This window comes from Poeciliopsis prolifica, unplaced genomic scaffold (genome assembly GCF_027474105.1).
Source record: "Poeciliopsis prolifica strain line A6 unplaced genomic scaffold, Auburn_PproV2 SCAFFOLD006, whole genome shotgun sequence".
Classification (NCBI taxonomy): domain Eukaryota; kingdom Metazoa; phylum Chordata; class Actinopteri; order Cyprinodontiformes; family Poeciliidae; genus Poeciliopsis; species Poeciliopsis prolifica.
Window position 1 is genome coordinate 12,153,045 of NW_026562381.1, and position 18,804 is coordinate 12,171,848.

An 18,804-nucleotide genomic window follows, 5' to 3' on the forward strand; every position below is an offset into this window, starting at 1 on the left:
AGTCTGATTTGCCTTGTCAGGCCGATTCACAAACCACACTTAAAAAAAATAGAAAATCCCAAAAGTCCTGTTCCTTTTTTATATTTTTGTCCATAAAGGAGTCCCATACATTCAAATCCAACCACGACCTGGAAGCGTCGCTCCGTATTAATCCCCGTCTTCTTCCCGAAGAAGACTTCAAAACGTCAAAAAAGAACCCCAAAAAAGATGAGAAAAAAGAAGAGTGGTACCACCCAAAAAACCCCCCAAAAGAAAAATAAAGTCCAGATCTCACCGGGAGCGTCCCTTTCCCCCCCCGGTGGTTTCCTCCATGGACTGTCGTCGTCCTTCTGCACCGGGCGGCGTTCCCTCGGTGCACCCTCCGGTCCAGGCTTCCGGGCCCGATCTGTGGCGCTGGGACGAACCTTAATCGAACCTTAATCGATGTTTTATCTTTTTGTTACTTTTCTTTGGATTAAACAGACACTAAGGATAAGGCCAAAACTCCCGCTGCACAGTTCGACACGAGCGTCTTTCTTACAAATTGCGCCGCGCCTTCCGGCGCACACGCCCCCTTTTTATCTCTAATTCCCACACACCTGGCCCCAAACATGATTTACCCAACATCAGTTTTTTTAACAGTGGAACTTCGACATTTTTTCTTATGTTTTTATTTATAATGAAATCCACAACTGTTCCACTAGACAGCTTGGCATTTTAACATTTATTATATTTGCTGAGAAAAACAAAACATAGTGGTTATGTTACAAGCTTCATTTCAGATAAACCAGATTCACTGTAATTTATGCCAGCCGTGAATTTAAAAAGCCTGAAGTTAATCAGAAAGGGGCTTCGAGAAAAGGTTACTGTGCCTTTATTTTATCTATATTACTTTATATCATATATTAATATTATCTACTTTAATATATTCTCAGATATGTTTTTTGCTGGTTGAATTATGGAGGATTTGTGTCCCAGTAAAGTGCAAGGATTGGCTTTAATTTTTACGTTGTAAAAGCTTGACATTTTAACAGGGGCGTGAACGATATTTACAGGCGCTGCATTTGCTTTTTCGCTCTCTGTGGAGATTTGCAATGCCACATGGATGCAGCTGTTCAGGGCTTTGGCATTTAGACATCAATGTGGCATGAGGCCAATTATAACATTTCATAAACTCCGATTCCACACCGTAAGACAAACAAATGCACAACACAACTACACACAAAAGAGCTGCTCACAGTGTTTTTCTATCTGAGGCAAGGTGATCTGTTTCATGTCGAAATCGTTGTTTATTTGCTCACATGAGAACTAATAAACTTATAAAACACACTTTAATGGCGGGGCCCGTATGCTAGACAATGCCATCATTACAGTCCTATTCCCACGTTTGGAGAATTTAAGTCCCACTTCGATGCTCTTGTGATTTAAGTAGTCCTTTAAATTTCTCTGGTGTTCATCTGCACAGCGGTTTTCTGATTTCTGTGGTGCCAACCCCCCGTGTCGACCAGCCTACACCAGGGCTTATTAAACCAGGCTCCTTTTTACTCTTCTCAATGGTTGCTGCTATGTCAACTTAAGCCCAAGCCCTAAAAAAATGCTCAGCTCTCTGACTATTGTTACAGAATTTTTCCAAAAATTGGTGCAACTGACTGAGGTATTGCTGAATAGCCAACATACAGCAGGATGGAAAGAAAAGCCCTGCCTACCCTCATGCCTAATGCATGCTTGCCTTTTGATGCTTTGCAATTTACCCTGTGGCTGGTTCTTAAAAAGAAATCTTTCTTTTCTTTTTGTCATTTATTATCCATGTCTTACATAACATAGATTCCAACCGTTTGAGATGAGACAGTTTTTAAATACTTTCATGGCGCCTTTTTAGTTGGTCATCTCAGGAGGTTGCCATATGATTCTAAATGTTTACCATGATCAAACAAACAACAGCAAAAAGACTGGAAAAGTTGTGTTATGTGGTACTTACATTTCAGCATTTAACGTGACTATGTGTAATGTGCATGCTAAATAAATAACACATACAAATCATATCTTATAGAAGTCTTTTTTTCAAGACTCCCGGAGAGGTAGAAGTTGAGCTAGGTGGGCAAATCTTTGAAGATCTTTCAACTCTTCCGACCTCCAAGCCTGTGAGATGTATTCCATGCTTTTAAGGGAATGAACCGAAACTGTGGTCCTCCTGCGTCTAATCCTTGCACCAGACCCCTTGTCATCAGAGATCAACCAGTCTGAGCCTCAGTGCCCCCCACTCATAGGCAAGGGCAGCTGGCGGCTTTCATCTATGGGAAGAGCCATATGAATATGCTTAAATATGCATATTTGAGCAGAAACTGTTGCCTTTATCTGCATCTGTGTGTTTTTTTTTCTGGACAACTCTAGTATATGATCTTTCAGTTACATTTTAGAGCCCCTGCATAATGATTCACATTTTACAGAAAGCATTTGAAGTGTTTGTTAGAAGCTGTTACAAAGGCTTTGATCGTGTCTCCTAAAGAACCCGGCGCCTCAGATTTTTAATAAAACCGAAAAAAATAAAAATAAAAACAAGCGAGGAGACGTTTTAATCGCCTGTTGTCTCTCACAACCGTCACCCTTTATTAAATGAAAAAAAAATCATTTTCGTTTTTTTACATGGCTAGTGAAAATTCTGTTGTTTGAGGTTAAACTTGAAAAACAGCGGATCACACTGATCACGATCCAATGTGCTTCAAAGCGGGGACCAATCGTGAGAGCTTAATTTTTGTCTGTTGCAGTACGCATTGCGAGGCAGCTGCGTTATCAAGCCTGTGAACGCGACATCAGACGGAAGGTTCCTGTTTCTGATCCCATTCCTACTGAAGTCCATCCATTTCAGGAACATGGGTGCGTTGACATGCTCAAGCTTGCGCCTGCTGATTCGAGGCCATTAAACTAATATGTAGTGGACATGAGGCTGTGTGTAGTTTAGGGTTTGTTAAAGTGGGATCCCATGAGGCCACAGTTTAGAGGCCTTTTCAGCAAGAATGTGAGGCAATCTTGCTGTTAGCCCTAAACGCGCCAACATCACCCCAGGGCCTAGTAACTCTACAATGATGGATGTGGGACGTTGGGAAAAGAGGGTGGCCCTTCCCCAACACTGGAATTCCCCTTGGGCCTTTTCAATTACGGCTAGCCAAAGGTTTCTACTGTGATGATATGTTGAATTAAGGCTGTGACGGTAATGAAAGGGACAAATGTGATTTGGTGTGGCGCTGACCCTCAACTACAAGCGGCAGAGGCACATCTGGGAGTTCCTGTTTAGGCTTCACGATTTACCCTTTGAACTAATTCACATTTTATCACATAAAATCAGCCCTTTAATCTGCTTTATGGAGCTTTTATATGATAGATAGGAAAAAGCAACATTTAATTGTAAAGTGATTCATAGTTTTGATATAGCAAATCTGAAAAGTGTGGCATGCACTTGTATTCATCACTCTCTAAAAGCAGTGCAACTAATTGCCTTCACAAGTCACCTATCTAAACCAAAGCAGCTTTTTATTACAGAATAGTGGAGATTGAGGAACACGACAGACAGGGCTGGGTTAAAGTTGTAGACAAACTTAAAGTACGGTTAAAATGTAACACAATATCTAAAGCTTTGAACATCTCACCCATTACTGCTCTGTCATTTTCTGATGATGGAGAGAGTATGACACAACTACAAACCTACAAATAAAGTGCATAAAGATACACTGCACCAACGAGGGCTTTAAAGAAGAGGGGCAAAAAGAAAAGCCCCTTCTGAAAGAAAGCAACAAGAGCCTTTGTGAAAATATATTTAGATGTGAAGAACAGTTCTTTAACATAAGAACTGCCGCAGTAATCTTTTCGCCAATTAGTTCTGTTTCTGTGCTGATTTCAAACCTGTGAACTCTGATTCTTTCCACAGAGGAGTTAGTATTTATATCAGTCTTCAGGGAATGTTTCCTTTTTAGGATAAATCAGGAAAGGTGGAGGATAAAAGAAAAATTCTTGTTTTATGCAACCAAGGAGAGTGTGGCATTTTCAACAACCCAACTGTTAAAGTTGAATATTCCTCAGAAAATTGTCCTTTGGCCGCTGCTATGCTGGAGTAACACAGTGTATGTGAATGACTTTTCTTGATTATGTAATTCCAGAAATTATGCAGTCTGCTTTTGCAACTGGGTGTGTCTCAGGAAACGCACTTAACAATAAATAAATCATATTTGCATGGGAACTGAGTGGAATGAGGACAAAATCCTAAACCCGCTTTCATATGTCTAATTATAGAAACCAAATCCTGCTAATGAAGCTGTGTTTGGACTGGATCAGAGTCGCTTTTCTGTACATTTATCAACATTTGAAAAATGATTGAGTTACATACAGCTGCTGTATTTAATGATGTAATCACCATTTGGTGAAAAAACATTATAAATTCAGTATTAAAGATGCATACCATTTACCATTTATAGCCAGATAATTATACAGTTAGTATAACACTATGCTTGTTTGTTTTTAGATTACAAAAACACTTTTCAACAGATTACAATGGGTCTTAAGCCACTGCAGGATTACATGTGGTCTCTTGGTTTTACACATATATGAACAAATCTGAGCAGCTGACTTTTGCCTACATATAATTTATTGTTAATACACAGGAATGGCATGCTTATTTTCAATATTGCTTGTTCTAAAGTCTTTATTATCGCCTTATTAGCTGCCTTGAAATGACCAAATTTATGCGTGGTCGTGTTACTACCGCAATTCTGTTAGTAGCTCGATTGTAAAAGTGAGAAATATATACATTCTAACAATCACTTTAGTAATAAATAAATCAGAGTTACTCTGAAAATGTTAATATTATATATGACCGTTTTATAAAAAATGATTAAGACATAACCTACAGAATCACTGGGAAAACTTCATATGTGGAAAGTTAGGTGGAAGGTAGAAAACGGTGCACAAACAACAGTCATTTATGACTTTCCACAAGACATTGACTGTAGTGTGTGGCTGGTGCTTTAAGAGCAATCACCCACAGATGTATCCAGATCCTGGGGTGGCGTTAGTCTTGTCAAGTCATCTCTGAACCAGAGTTGCAGAGGCGTCTCACCTTGCAGGGAACATGGACTGAGTCTGGAGGAAGAGTGGAGCATCGCAGGCTGTTGAGGTTCAGTGTTGGGTTTTTTAAATCAGTGATGGTTTGAGGGTCAGAAAACTGGTTTGAACTAAACCCCAAAGAGAAGCTGTCATGTGAGAAATTAGCTGAGTGAGACCAGCGCTAACAATGCCGACGAGCCCTAAGCTGTCCAGTCTGTAGGTATTTAGTAGGAAAACATTTCTGCATTAAACATGTGGTTTTTTTTCTTGGTTTTGTGCAATAAACTAAGGCCACAACATGTAAACAAACAGAACTTTATAACTGAAATATTTCACTATGAATCAATTAATCTAAATAACAGATTCGTGTTTAGAATTTATTTACCAAAATAATTCAACTTTTTGATTATATTCTAACTTACATGTTGAGATGAATCTGTAAAGTCATGATCAGAACAACATTGTGCATCATAAATTCCTTTCATCTTTCATATCTCGTCTGATGCCTGTTCTTAGTTTTCATCTAATTTCATACCTCCTGACCTTTAGCTTACTTTTTATCATTTCTTGCCTTATGTTGCTTCTCTGATCATCTCAGAAATGTTTCTGTTTTTTATTTTCAGTTTAGCTCCAGGTTTTGCAACAAAATGGAAGAATAAACGTCCAATTTTCCTTTTAAAAAAGCCAGAGTTGGTGGTGAAGTACTGGCTTGTGTGAATGTGTGTGTCTGTATGCAATATGTAGCAGCGTGGAGGACTCAAGTCCCAGTGTATTCAAGCCCACAGATCACAGAAGTTTTGAAAATCTCCTTGATCATTTCCATTTCTAAAATAACTTCCTTTGAACATTCCAAGTCATTTGTGTGTGTGTGTGTTTTTTTCTTATTTATAAAGCTTATTTAGACAATCAAGGAGTTGAAAAATAATTAGGCTCCCATGCATGCGCTTGGACATGTACTCCCTTTCAATCAGTTAAAACCAGCTGTTAATTAAACTTCTGAGCTGCCCAAATAATTTTCTTATTAGCTGCCACGTTCCTCAGATCTGATGTCAGACGAACACATTTTCTCTTTGGCTGCGTCTTTCTGTGTGTTTTATTTCCCACAGAAATCCCACTGACCCACATAGTTGATCTCAGTTTTGAAGTGAATAATATAGAAGTTAAGCAGCACGGAGGCTCTATTATTAGTCCCGTCTGAGCCTCTGTTTAGGTGCTGCTGTGTGTTGCTGAATTCCCCGAGAGGAGGCATTACCATCTCATTTGGGTAAGGCTCAGATTACCTCACACAGCCGAGTCGTTTTATGTGTTGGGATCTGAGTTGTCAGTGCTGAATGTTTATTCTGGCATCTAAAGGCATGGCCCCGTCCGGATCCATTTCAGCGACATCACACATGACACCTTGTGATGCCACCTTGCTGTTATTTCCATTGAAGGGGACTCTCACTGTCAACAACATGGTATTGATCCTCGGGACCATTTTAACAACCACCTCGCGCCCTTTCACACACACCTGAGTGACTGCGGATTGAAAATGTTTCCCGATAACGTCGCTGGAACGTCTTCTTTAAGTCGTCAGCTGAGGCGTTGTATGCTATGCAGAGAGAGGATGGTGCAAATCAAATAAATTAATATGCAACATTAATGTTTTCATCCTGATTAAAAGGCAGTCGCATGATGAGCAATCAAAACAAGAAATAAACTACATGGATTAAAAATTTGCTTTTAATTGGGTAGATGAAAGAGGTAATTAAATGCAGTTGAGTTAAGTCTCTATTTCAAGGCAGCCAGTACTCATTTATTAAAATTGAAGACATTTAGTGATGCGATGAATTGCTCTTTTCACTTTTGTTTCAACATTCATGACCTGAAATATAATTTTCCTTATTATTTTCTCAATTTTAATTATTATTGTTTGGTATTTTCATTAGTTGAAATAAACTTTACAAATTAAATTAAAGTCTAGGAACTTTAATTTCCTGTTTCCTGTAGCATTTGTCTTTCTTCCAACACTCCTCAAAATGGGAAGGAGAAGAGAACCTGACATTTGTGTAAAGTTTGATGTGCATTGATGTTTGCAGTTTGGAAAAGATCTTTTCCATATATCTTTAATCTAATGAGTAATTTATGAGTTTAAGACAAGTAGAAGAGTCACAGCGGTGGCATGTTTATCTTGCCACTAATGTTCAGTGTGGTAAGGAAGGAAACATACTGCTGAGTAACTGAAGCAAAGACTGGTATCTAGAAGTCACAGTGTGGCTCAACTCTGCTCAGATATACTCTACACATGATTTTTCTTTGCAATTAAGCAACAACTAAACAGCCATCTTTGATACCACATACCAACTGGTTGTTTGGGTGGCATACCAAAACAAGAAAAAAGCATTTTCTGTCCTACTGTTGAACCTACTGGGGCTTTAAACTTGTGCTTTGGTTAGATGAGATGAAGATTGTACACTTTTTAGCTATAAACACTCCAGGAGGGATATGTAGAAGAGCACCGCAATGTTGCATGTTGGAGGATCTGTGATGCTGTGGGCTTGTTTCCCTCAGGAATTTGGAAACTTTATTAGCATGGCATTACGGACTGCCAGATATTTCAGGGGATTTCAAATAAACACTTCATGGACGAGCAGAAACAAGTTTATGACTTCATTCTGTAGCAGGATATCGATCCAAAACATACAATCAAATCAATGCAAAAATGGCTCCTCAGGTTGAGAATCAACCTTCCACTAAAAACCTGTAAAAAATATGAAGTGTAAGTTGAAGAAAGGCAGAAAGATTGTGAAAGGAGCAATGGTCAAAGATCACCCTCTGTTTGTGCTCCAACCTTGTGAAAGGATATAGCAGAAGGCTAAGTCCTGTCCTGTGGGCTAAAGGCTATCGTACACAGTATTTACAGCAGGTGTTCCAGTGTTAAGAGCAATTATTTCTTTACATGGGATTTTTCATGCACTTAAATGACCTCAAATTAAATGTTAGATTTTGCAAATTTTATCAGAGACTATGCTACTGCAGTAACGAATGCATTTATTTGCAACACTATATTCATCTAATGTAGAGGATTTGGTTTTATTCTGAGTTTTGCATCATGCATTCACTTATAGGAGCCTGCAGGAACAGTTATTAACATATGGTTATATAAATGTTCAAATTTGCTTACAGCTAGATCAGAGTCTGTTATTTATTATTAATTGTGCTTTTTTCCTAAACTAAACTCCCCTGCAGCTGTGCTTTCAGTATAATTCATTGTAATGCGACATTTTCATTAAATTAATACTTCTCTAAAAGATTTGGACCAAGACTTTGTGCTGGAGCACCCCTTAAGATAAATTTTATTGCAGTACTGTTGCATTAGACTGTGTTAGAGTTGTGGACTATTTTTAAATCGGTGTGACAAGCAAACTGGTGACTAAGTTTGCATTTTGAACTTTCAGCTGCGCTCATGACAGAAGGAGAAAAATAAAAGTTGATTACTTTTCCAGCCCCTCTCTATCTGCTGTAACAGTTTCTATATTAGGGATCACAGGATGCTCATTTTGGGGGGTGAAATACAATTTCCGAGGCGTGATGGGGTAACTGTTGGGGTATGAGGAGCAACAAGCTTGACTTCCAGAAGACGTGCTTAAATTTGTGCAACAAGACCAGCCCATGTCGCTCTGCGATTGCACCAGCCTTACTCATCAATCAGAAATCAAAGCTTTGACAGTGACAAACATTAAAGGGAGGTCGCTTGGTTGTCCTGTGCCAAGAGGTTTCTTTTTGCTGAGCATATTAAATCACTGTGGGCTATAAAGTGTCTCATCATTGGTCATGTTGAGAATTTTAGCTGTTTCTGAGTAGGCACATGAACTTTGTTGGGCTTTAATAAGTCATTGTTTTTGAAATGTCTGATTTAAAGATCTGTTATTTTTACAAAGCAAAACATTTAATGTCCCTACGCATCCAATTTACTTGCTGCAAAACACGCAGAGTGAACACTGCCAAAGGACAGATGAAACCTCACTCCAGCTTGATTTTTGGAGAAAGGCGGGGGTTCGTAAACTTCAAAAAAATACACTTCACACACAGAAGAAAATGAATAAATCCAATAAAAGTAACCAAAATGTCACAGCTGCCAGTCGCTGGCTGCATCAAAAATGAAAGAAAGAAAGAAAAAACTTTTCATCCTGATTCCACTCATCTGCATTTAGGTGTGTTGTCAATGTTTTTCTCCGCCCCCTTTTGGGATTTGGACTCAGGCAAGAAGTCTGTTTATCTGAGCAGCCAGCAGAACCTCAACAGCGAGTTTTTCTGTATTCAAGTGGTGTCTTCAAAATCTTGACGAAGTCAGAGTTAATGATCAAACTAGCTGCTGTATAACTCTTTGATCTGTTCTTGTAGCCACCCATTAATAATCACATTAGGCTCAGAGTAATTTGTGCCCAACATTGCCTAATTATTACCTGTAATTGCTTGCCTTTTTTTTCTTGCAGACTCTTGAATGCCTGCTCATCTAAAATCTGGATGTATTTTTGGGTAAGTGATGTATAAATACGTGAAAGACCATTTAAATCTTTCAGTTTTGAAGTAGTCTGTGGTACTTTATGACCTTAGACCAAAGAGTTTGTTACGCACAGCTTAGAAAGAACATGCCAGTTTCACCCATCCCTCTTCTTCACTGCATTCTCAACAGAGGCTTAGCAAGAGACGCTGTTTCTCCAGACTGAGATGGAACAACAGAGCATCCATGCTCCACAGTGTCAATGGGGATGTTAGTGGGAGTTGGTGTATTTTATGCCTTTGCCAGGGTATCTTAATTCCTGTGCAGAGGCTATGATTTAGTCTTTTTTGTTTGTCCCTGGACATGTTTATGGGCTAATAGGCCTTTGTAAGCAGTACTCTATTTATTTAATACAATTGTTATGCGAACAGAAGGAATAATAAACAGGCTGACTAAACATACGATTCTTCTTTTGGGCTGAGAAAACCCTGTGTAAGGACACAAAAGGGGGACGTTTCCACAGCGGAAAGTAAATTCTTTTGAAGTGGAACTAATCATCTGAGGGATGGTTCCCGTTGTCCTAACAACGCAGCTGAATTGGAATGAGCCTTCTTTTTTGTGGAAGATATGTTTTCTCCTTTTCATTCAGACCTGATGATGATAGTAGTTTCACGCCCTGTCCACCCACATTGTCCGTCCAAACTTCTTTGCAAGATAAGTCTTTACTTGTAGACGCCGAACGCACGGCGGGTGACTCCTGGGCTGTGACGTCAGCCTAACTCCTCTGTCTCCTGCTCTTTCTCTCCTTTTAATGCCTTTAGGATGAAAAGGGGAATCTCTGAGTGTGAAAAGATGAAAGCTCCAAAACAGTCCTTATATCATAATAGACCTTCTTTACATAAAGTCGGCCCAATGGTTTGAGTTTTTTGCTGCTTCTGGTTCACCTGAATTTTTATGATTATGCCTTTTTATGTTAATTGTAAAAGAAAATAGTTTATTTGGGGTAGGAAGATACAAAGAGTAATTGTCAAAAAACAACTTATTTAATAGGAATAGTGCTTGAATTCAGCACTGAAACCAACTTCTTTTGCATATCTGCATTTTTACAAGGAGAAAAATACATTTTAAAAATTGACTCAATTAAAATCAACTCTGAGCAGAAAGAGACAAACAAAACAACATTTAAGATTAGAATAAGATATCAAATAAATAAAAAACAACAATTTTATCCATAAATATTGGCTTATTCAAAGATATGTTTAATACTTGCTTAAATGTTGTTAATTTAATAAGGTGCTTTTAGTAAGACATAATTAGTGTCATCAGAATGCATCTTAAAATTTTCTGAATGTGACTGAAGATTTATATATAAATGGCAGATATATAAGAAGAATAAAATGCATTGTTTTTAGGGCTTCATTACAACAAAACATTTTCTAATAGCCTTCTAAAGACCTTTACTTTTAATCAAACAATCCATTATCTTTCAGTGACTGTTGAGAAGCTATGTTATTTAATACGTCAAATAAAATGTAATCTTTCTTTAATCAAAGAAAATAAAACAGAAGAAATATTGATTTCAAAATACAGATTATATTTGCATAATTTTATCTTTTAGTAGATACTCGTCTCATTTCCCATCAGAAATAAACTTCATAATTTGACAAAAGTAATGAAGTCTCCAGGTTGTGTTAATTAAAGGGATCATGTGAATATCATAGTGCATATTGCTGTTTAATACAACTAAGCATTTATTGAGTGAGCCCCTAAAAGCTGTCGATATATGCACAGAGAAATGTCCTTTTATCTGAAGCCGTAGCAATGCAGCTTTTGTATTTCTCACCATCTGCCTCAGACAACTAAAAAAGGTAACCTTGCACTCCTGACCTCAGACTGGGGGAAATGCAAACTTGTACCATTCCAAATCTTTGTCTTCACACAAGCTGTAAAGCTCTACCTCTCCTGAGTTATAAACTATTGGCCTCTCTGCTACTCCAATAGTCATCCAGCCGTTTTATTGTCTCAATGGGGGGTACAGGGTTCAGGCAGCAGTCATCGACTGAAACAGAGGTGAACTCTTTGGGGGGAAGCTTCCTGGCCACTGTGCCAACATATCAGTCAAGATCTGTTGAGACATAAAAAACAAAGAGACTGAATTCCTCGTTGCACACACACAATTTTTCAGTGGAAAAATAAAAGCTGCTATTGCTTTAGTTAAAATCCTTAAATATATCCATCTCCTCATCTTGAACACACATTTATTTGGGCTGAAGATTGGATGATAACATTATTATTATCACTATCTAAATTAAGCAAAGATGAAAATTTGAGCAGTTTTCAGATGTTTTTGTCAAGCCCCAGAACTTATTAGATTTTTATCATTTGTAGTTTTTTTAGAATCTCAAAACCTCCCTACTGTGTTTTCCTGCTGATTATTTATACAAAGTTCTTATGACTACATTATTTATCATTTTTCTCACAGATGATTTATTAATTGCAGTACTGCAAATAAGGACACCCAATGAAGAAGCGGTAAGAGTCAAATTATGTTGTAAAACTAAAAAAAAAAAGGAAGTCTAGCTAATCAAACATTGTTTCATCTCCTTCCCACTGCAATAACTGTAGTGAATCATTAGTATCAATGAGAAGCAGGTGGCAGCCAAATGAGCAAAGAGTTCTCAGTCAAAACTAATTCAAGCTGATAATGGATTTGTACTTAGCAGTCATAAATCTACATGATGTTCAGTTATCGCAGCAGCTATTCACACACCAATTAAAGGCAATCCGGGCTACTGATGTGATATTTGGCAACAGTGCATTCGCTGTGATGTCACACAGGGGTGGATCCCTGCGTGCAGTGACAGGAGGAAGACGTCTCTTTCTTCCATCCCAACAGCAGGATTAGCCTGCGCTCTTTTTTCTTAAAGGGTTCGGAAGATGAATCTGCTTTATCTCATCACTTCGTTGCCTGCTGTGTTCTCAGTGTTTTCTCTTAAAGCCTCACAAGCGCCCTCGCTATAGCACTGAGTGTGGAAAGGTTACGGCAGGACGCACAGCATAAGCTCACGACACACTTGAATCTAGGCCATGTCTAGTTCTTCCTGGTTGGCAAAGAAATTCAGCCTGTCAGAGGATGCAAACTCGGAATCCTCAAGAAACCTTATTTATTCCACTTCCAGCTGGAAAATGGCTCGCTTTAAGGTCATTGCAGCCTCTCTCTGCAGTCTAACCATGGATGAAAGGGCTGACGGACCAAATACTCACAATTAAACCAATGCTTTCCTTGAGACAGAGACTCATGCATGAGCTGCACTGTCTTTAAATTGTCCAAGCATTCCTTGGCTTGCTGTAATTTAGTTTTTTTTTTTTCATTTTTGCATTGCCATTGTCATCACTGCGAAGTGGGAGCCTGGGAGAGGACACCAGCGCTGTGCCAGTTGGCTCAAGCAGAGAAAACACAAGGCAGACACAGAACAACTCCAATGTTCATTGTTCCAGACAGAGTCCATTTTTTTGGCCAGTGTAATTTCTGAATGTCCTGTTAGTCCTAGGAAATGTTTAAAGTGGTGACTTTGAAACTACCTAGAAGAGTGCAGCTCTTCCAACTCATTTTATCACGTGTAAAATATTTATTTATGCAGAATTATGTTCATTAATTTTTTCTTTCATGTCTTGCCAAAAAGACAGAGGTCATTTTATTCAAAGTTATGTAACGATAGGAAAGTCATAGAACTCCTAGATCAGGCCACAGTCATAAATGATTGATACAATGATTGTTGTCAATATGTACAATATGGCTCACTGCCCAGGGCAGCACAACCTGGGGGGCAGTTCAACTTGGACTGAGAGCTTCAACCATTTGAAGCGATAGTTTTGTCTAGTCAAAAGGAAGTGGGTGGTCTTGGGTTATGTACTCTATATGCACTTTGAGAACATATGACCCCACACTGCTGCCACGATAACATCGGATCTGATTGTCAGCACTAAATTAAAGGGACTACGTTTGATCTTGTTCAAGATATACATGCTTGACTGGTCAAAGATGGACTAACAAAGGCTTTATGCTTTATGAGCTGCATTATTTGTGTAAAAAACAAACAAAAACATCTGATTTATTTTTTCAAAATTTTGTGGAAATATAGTATGTATTCTAACATCTGTAAATTCTTTTATTTAAACCATTCCACTGAAAACAAGCCTGTATGTTTAACGTTTGGACCTGTGCTGTGGAAGCCCTGTCTATTTGTGGTTCAGTATTTATGGATTCATCCTTTGTCGGGTTTTTTTTTTCAACAGCTATATGGAAAGACAATGCAGCCTGGGGAGCTGGAAAAGTCTGTGCAAAAGTACTTGAAGCACAATTAGCTGGCATTTACAAAGCAGTCAGTGAAGAAGCGCCATTTCTTTTCCTTGGCGCTGATTGGCTGCACCCAAGAGTGAAGGTAAGAAACGCTGTGGATGTCTATGGTATTGAAAAGATGATTTATATCATGTGTATTAGTGCATGTTACAGTATAATTGGTTTTTGAACTATATAAATAGGCAGCTGTAAGTGTTTTTGGAGGATCTCAGATGTTTGTGGATTTGAGCTACTCACAGGCCGTGGCAGACTAATACCCCGAGTTATTGACTGTAAACCTACTCACTACTATAAAATGTTTTGTTGTGTGCAATAGGTTGCCTCCAAGACTTGCCCTGCATTTAAATCAAACCATTTCCTAGCTAAACACGACCAGCTTTGATGGAGAAAAACAACCCCGCAGCATCATGCTACCACCACTATATTTTGCTCTAGAGTCTTCTGAATGCAGTTTAATGATAATGTTCCTCCATGTAGAGCATTTTCCAAGTTGGCTATTTTAATCTCATGTTGCCTGAGCATTTTCTTTCTAATATTTTATATATATTATAAATATGGCCAAACAAAAAATGGGTTTCTTTCAGTAAAATGCTTTCTTCTTGTCACTCTTTTGTGTGTTTTTTTAAGAGCAGATTTCTGGTGTTCAAGGCTAATATCTAATATCTCTCAAACTCTTTGTATACTTTGGCTTTCCTGATGAAAAATCTCCTGTTAAATTTTTGAAGAATGATTTGAATAGTGATCTGTGAAAATACCAAAACTTTTGATATATTTATCTACTTATTTACGCATTCTGTATTTATTCATTTATTTATTTATGTTTCGCCGGATATATTTTTTCTTACAAAGAAATAGAAAGACAGACAGATAGATAGATAGATAGATAGATAGATAGATAGATAGATAGATAGATAGATAGATAGATAGATAGATAGATAGATAGATAGATAGATAGATAGATAGATAGATAGATAGATAGATAGATAGATAGATAGATAGATAGATAGATAGATAGATAGATAGATAGATAGATAGATAGATAGATAGATAGATAGATAGATAGATATAGATAGATAGATAGATAGATAGATAGATAGATAGATAGATAGATAGATAGATAGATAGATAGATAGATAGATAGATAGATAGATAGATAGATAGATAGATAGATAGATAGATAGATAGATATAGATAGATAGATGATAGATAGATAGATAGATAGATAGATAGATAGATAGATAGATAGATAGATAGATAGATAGATAGATAGATAGATAGATAGATAGATAGATAGATAGATAGATAGATAGATAGATAGATAGATAGATAGATAGATAGATAGATAGATAGATAGATAGATAGATAGATAGATAGATAGATAGATAGATAGATAGATAGATAGATAGATAGATAGATAGATAGATAGATAGATAGATAGATAGATAGATTTCTTTTCCCATGTACTTCCTTCAGTATATGTTACACTAATCCAGAAGTCTATGTAGGTTATAATGCAGCTTTATCAGTTTTCTCCTCATAAGCCTGCAAATCTATTCTCCCGGTGGTGCTGTGCTTAGTAGACAATAGTCCTGCAAATATCAGGGGCCAAGTCATTATCTACTGCTCAGCAGGTGTAGACATTATTGAAGTGTCGAACTAATGATATGTAATGAGCTCTCTGTGACACATGTCTAGCCACCCTTACTGTCATGGGGCCCATTAATATATAACAGCATCATAATTAGTTTTGTTTGAAAGCCAAACAGACGCTTATAAATCTTTCAAGCAATATTGAAGTTGTGTTTGCACACTGCTTGCAGTTTTGCAATCTGTGCATCTTGGGCCAAAGATGCACATCTTAGGTCAGTTTAAATTGTGCATCGATAGTTCCATAGTTTTGCATCAGAGGTTTTTGCATAGACAAATGACAACACCCTGCCTGCTTGGACAGTTGTGTGTGTGTGACTAATTTCTTTCTTTCAAACACCACAATTCCCTGACAAACAGGAATAAATCATTAGTGTTAGTCTGTTTGGTATGCTCTGTAAATTCAAAGCCAGCGACACAAACACAAGACAGTCTTAAAAATTTATATTGGAAATGGTTTTTGATGTTGTGCCCCTCTGCAAACACTTTCAGCTTTCCGCAGGTCGCATAGCAACAGCAAACAAAGGCAGGGCCCATCTCAAGTTTCCTGTGGAGCGGCCGGTCCAGCGTGCCTTTGATCTTGACTGGGAAAATAGCTGAGTGGGCACTACTTGCATTTGTCTTTCATTTACTCTAGGCCCCCTCCACAGCCTCCCTGTTCTCCCAAAATGTTCACTAAAACTGCCAAATCTTCATCTGTCCCCAGCAACCAGGACCCCTCCTGGATAATCAGCCATGGCAAAGAAACCCATTTATGCTCCACTTGGTTTAAATTGAGCATTTTCTTGTTTAGTGGTATACTTTCTACCTATATTAGGACTAAATCAGTCAAAACCAAGTTTTCAATTTCTATTTTATTTATTTAAAAGGGTCAGCTTCCATCATTTATGAGACAAAAATAAGATTTTGACAAAAAAAATCCAATTATTTTTGATACATTCACCAAGTTCCAAGAATCACATTATTATTATAATTGTTTTTTATTACTTATTATATTTATTATACATACAGAATATAGTAGGAACAATTATAAAGTGATAGACTTTATTTATTCATTAAATGCTTATAATTAATTATGTCAAAGATTTTCTTTTGTTAAACAAACAAAGTCCTGACAATCCCAAAATAAGAGCTAGGATGTGAGCAGCACAGTGGAATGTCTGCAAACAACTCATGAAACCAACAGGAATTTCACTAATTTAATTAACAAATCATTTTTTAAGACATTAATTAATCTATAGTTACAAGTCAACACAGAATCACCAACCTTTATTATTTGGATTTCCATTCCAGGCTTCATTGAAATTAAAGGGTGTTACAGCCTTGCTTTTTATTTTTTCCAAGTCGTCTCACTGCAGAATTTATTAACCTGTGCCCCAAGACGCTGAAGTTAAAGCCTTGTTGAACACTTGAAGCATCCTAATTTTGCCTTTGAAAGTCTAAGCATTATGAACTAAGAACCTGAGAGAATCATTTGTATGCTCCAGACTTCCCAATGCCAACAGAAAACTGGGCACATTTGATTTGGATAGTCACAGGGCTGCTGGAGAGAGCTCCTAACTCGAAGCTCTTCAAAAGCAAAACATTTATAACCCATTTCTGAGTGTAAATAAATGCTATCAAAGGAAGTACTTGGAGATTAAATATAAATAACTCATATTCTATGCATTTACATGACCAGAGCTGGATGGTGTAACGCATCTTAAGGCTATTGAATGTAGTCTTAGTTTGCTCTCCTCTGCTTTGCTTTCATCGAAACAGCTCAGACAGCTCAGAAGATTAAACAAATTGAAGTGTTACTCACTGTTTTGGTGTAATTTACTGTAATTGATGTTTCTATCTGGTGCTGAGGTCTTTAAAAGCAATTGCTTGTGTTTGTTGAAAGGCATGCAGCCCAGTAGGGTGTATTGACTTTGGCCGTTGACTGGTACTGCTGCATTGGCATCCGTTAATGCTCTCCCATTGTTTGACTAAATGACTAACTCCTCTGTAAAGCTGAAAGCACACCTCACTAACTACCAGAAAGGGACTTCAGTATAAGTTTATGCTTTTCACCACTGTTTGCTGAATTCTAGAGTGAATCACACATTTACAAGCTGAGGAAAACAACATTTTAGGAAGGTGCTTTATGGTGGAGTAAATTTTAACACTCTTTGCAGTCTTTGTTGTCTTCACCAAAGGCTTACAAAGCGATAATCTAACATGGTTCATCCACTGTTTTTGACTGAACATTCCTTTTTCCAAATAGTTGTATCAAAATATCGACAAAGAACAGCCTAACTGTTCTGGCATAACATGTTGTTTCCCACAAATACAATCCTACAGTTTTTTTGTCCACTGCATACAACAATGCAGTTTCACTATAAAGTCTAAAATGCTTACAAATGAACTCCATGTTAAACCCCAAAATCTTAAAACCCATCCATGTTTGCGTCTTTTGATTTTGGGCATTGCATAAAAAATTCTTAAAGAAATTAGTTTTTTCTTAAACATTCCCTGATGTGGCATTTTACAATCGATTATTTTAACTGGTAACAAATTTAAAACTATAAAGAAGATCCAAGAAAGACTGACTCAGGGACCAAACAACATAGAAATAAATGCTTAAACCCAACAGAAAATCTTTGTTAAATAAACAAACCCTGTTTTCTCCAAGCTATGAATAAGCATGACAAAGAAATGTCTGCACTCTGCATCGTATGACTGACAGCTTGAGGCACTGAGTGACACTTAAAAAACTGACAACTATTGTTAGTCGAGCCCAACATGTAAGCTTAAAATTCCCAGTGGCTTTCCTGAGTCTTATAAAACTTTGTAACAAACTTCAACTCGTTGTTAATGGTCTCATTCAACAAATTACCTTGTTCTTTCCCACTTTCATTACATCGCCTGTTTTAGCTGAATCATGAAGCTGTTTTCATTGTAAAAGCTCCTAAAATCCCATATAAAGTACCTGATCTGCAGCAAATGACTGACAGATGCAGTCCTCGTCTCTCTACCAGGTAAGTTTAGGTGAAGTTTAGCAGCCAGCAACATATTTGAGCATTTACCTTTTCATGACAGACACACCCAAATCAGAGCTTTAACAGCATTATACATAATAGACTGCCTCCAAATTTTGTAGCCTTTTTATGTGGTACTTGAGTGTAAAATGATACTTATCTGCCTATACTATTTATATGACCTATCCATGCAATCAACCAAAATACAACAAATCTAACTGCGTTGCTGTTTGCTGTTT

At 37.6% G+C, this 18,804-nt stretch overlaps 1 long non-coding RNA gene across 1 annotated transcript in view; it reads left to right on the forward strand.

Moving 5' to 3' along the window:
* The window catches only part of LOC129360410 (uncharacterized), a 110,026-nt gene that overhangs the window by 83,516 nt on the left and 7,706 nt on the right, over positions 1 to 18,804 (forward strand). The window contains exons 4-5 of the long non-coding RNA XR_008606044.1: positions 9,549 to 9,591; positions 13,853 to 13,998. This is a non-coding gene — a long non-coding RNA (uncharacterized LOC129360410). The remainder of the gene's footprint in view (positions 1 to 9,548; positions 9,592 to 13,852; positions 13,999 to 18,804) is intronic.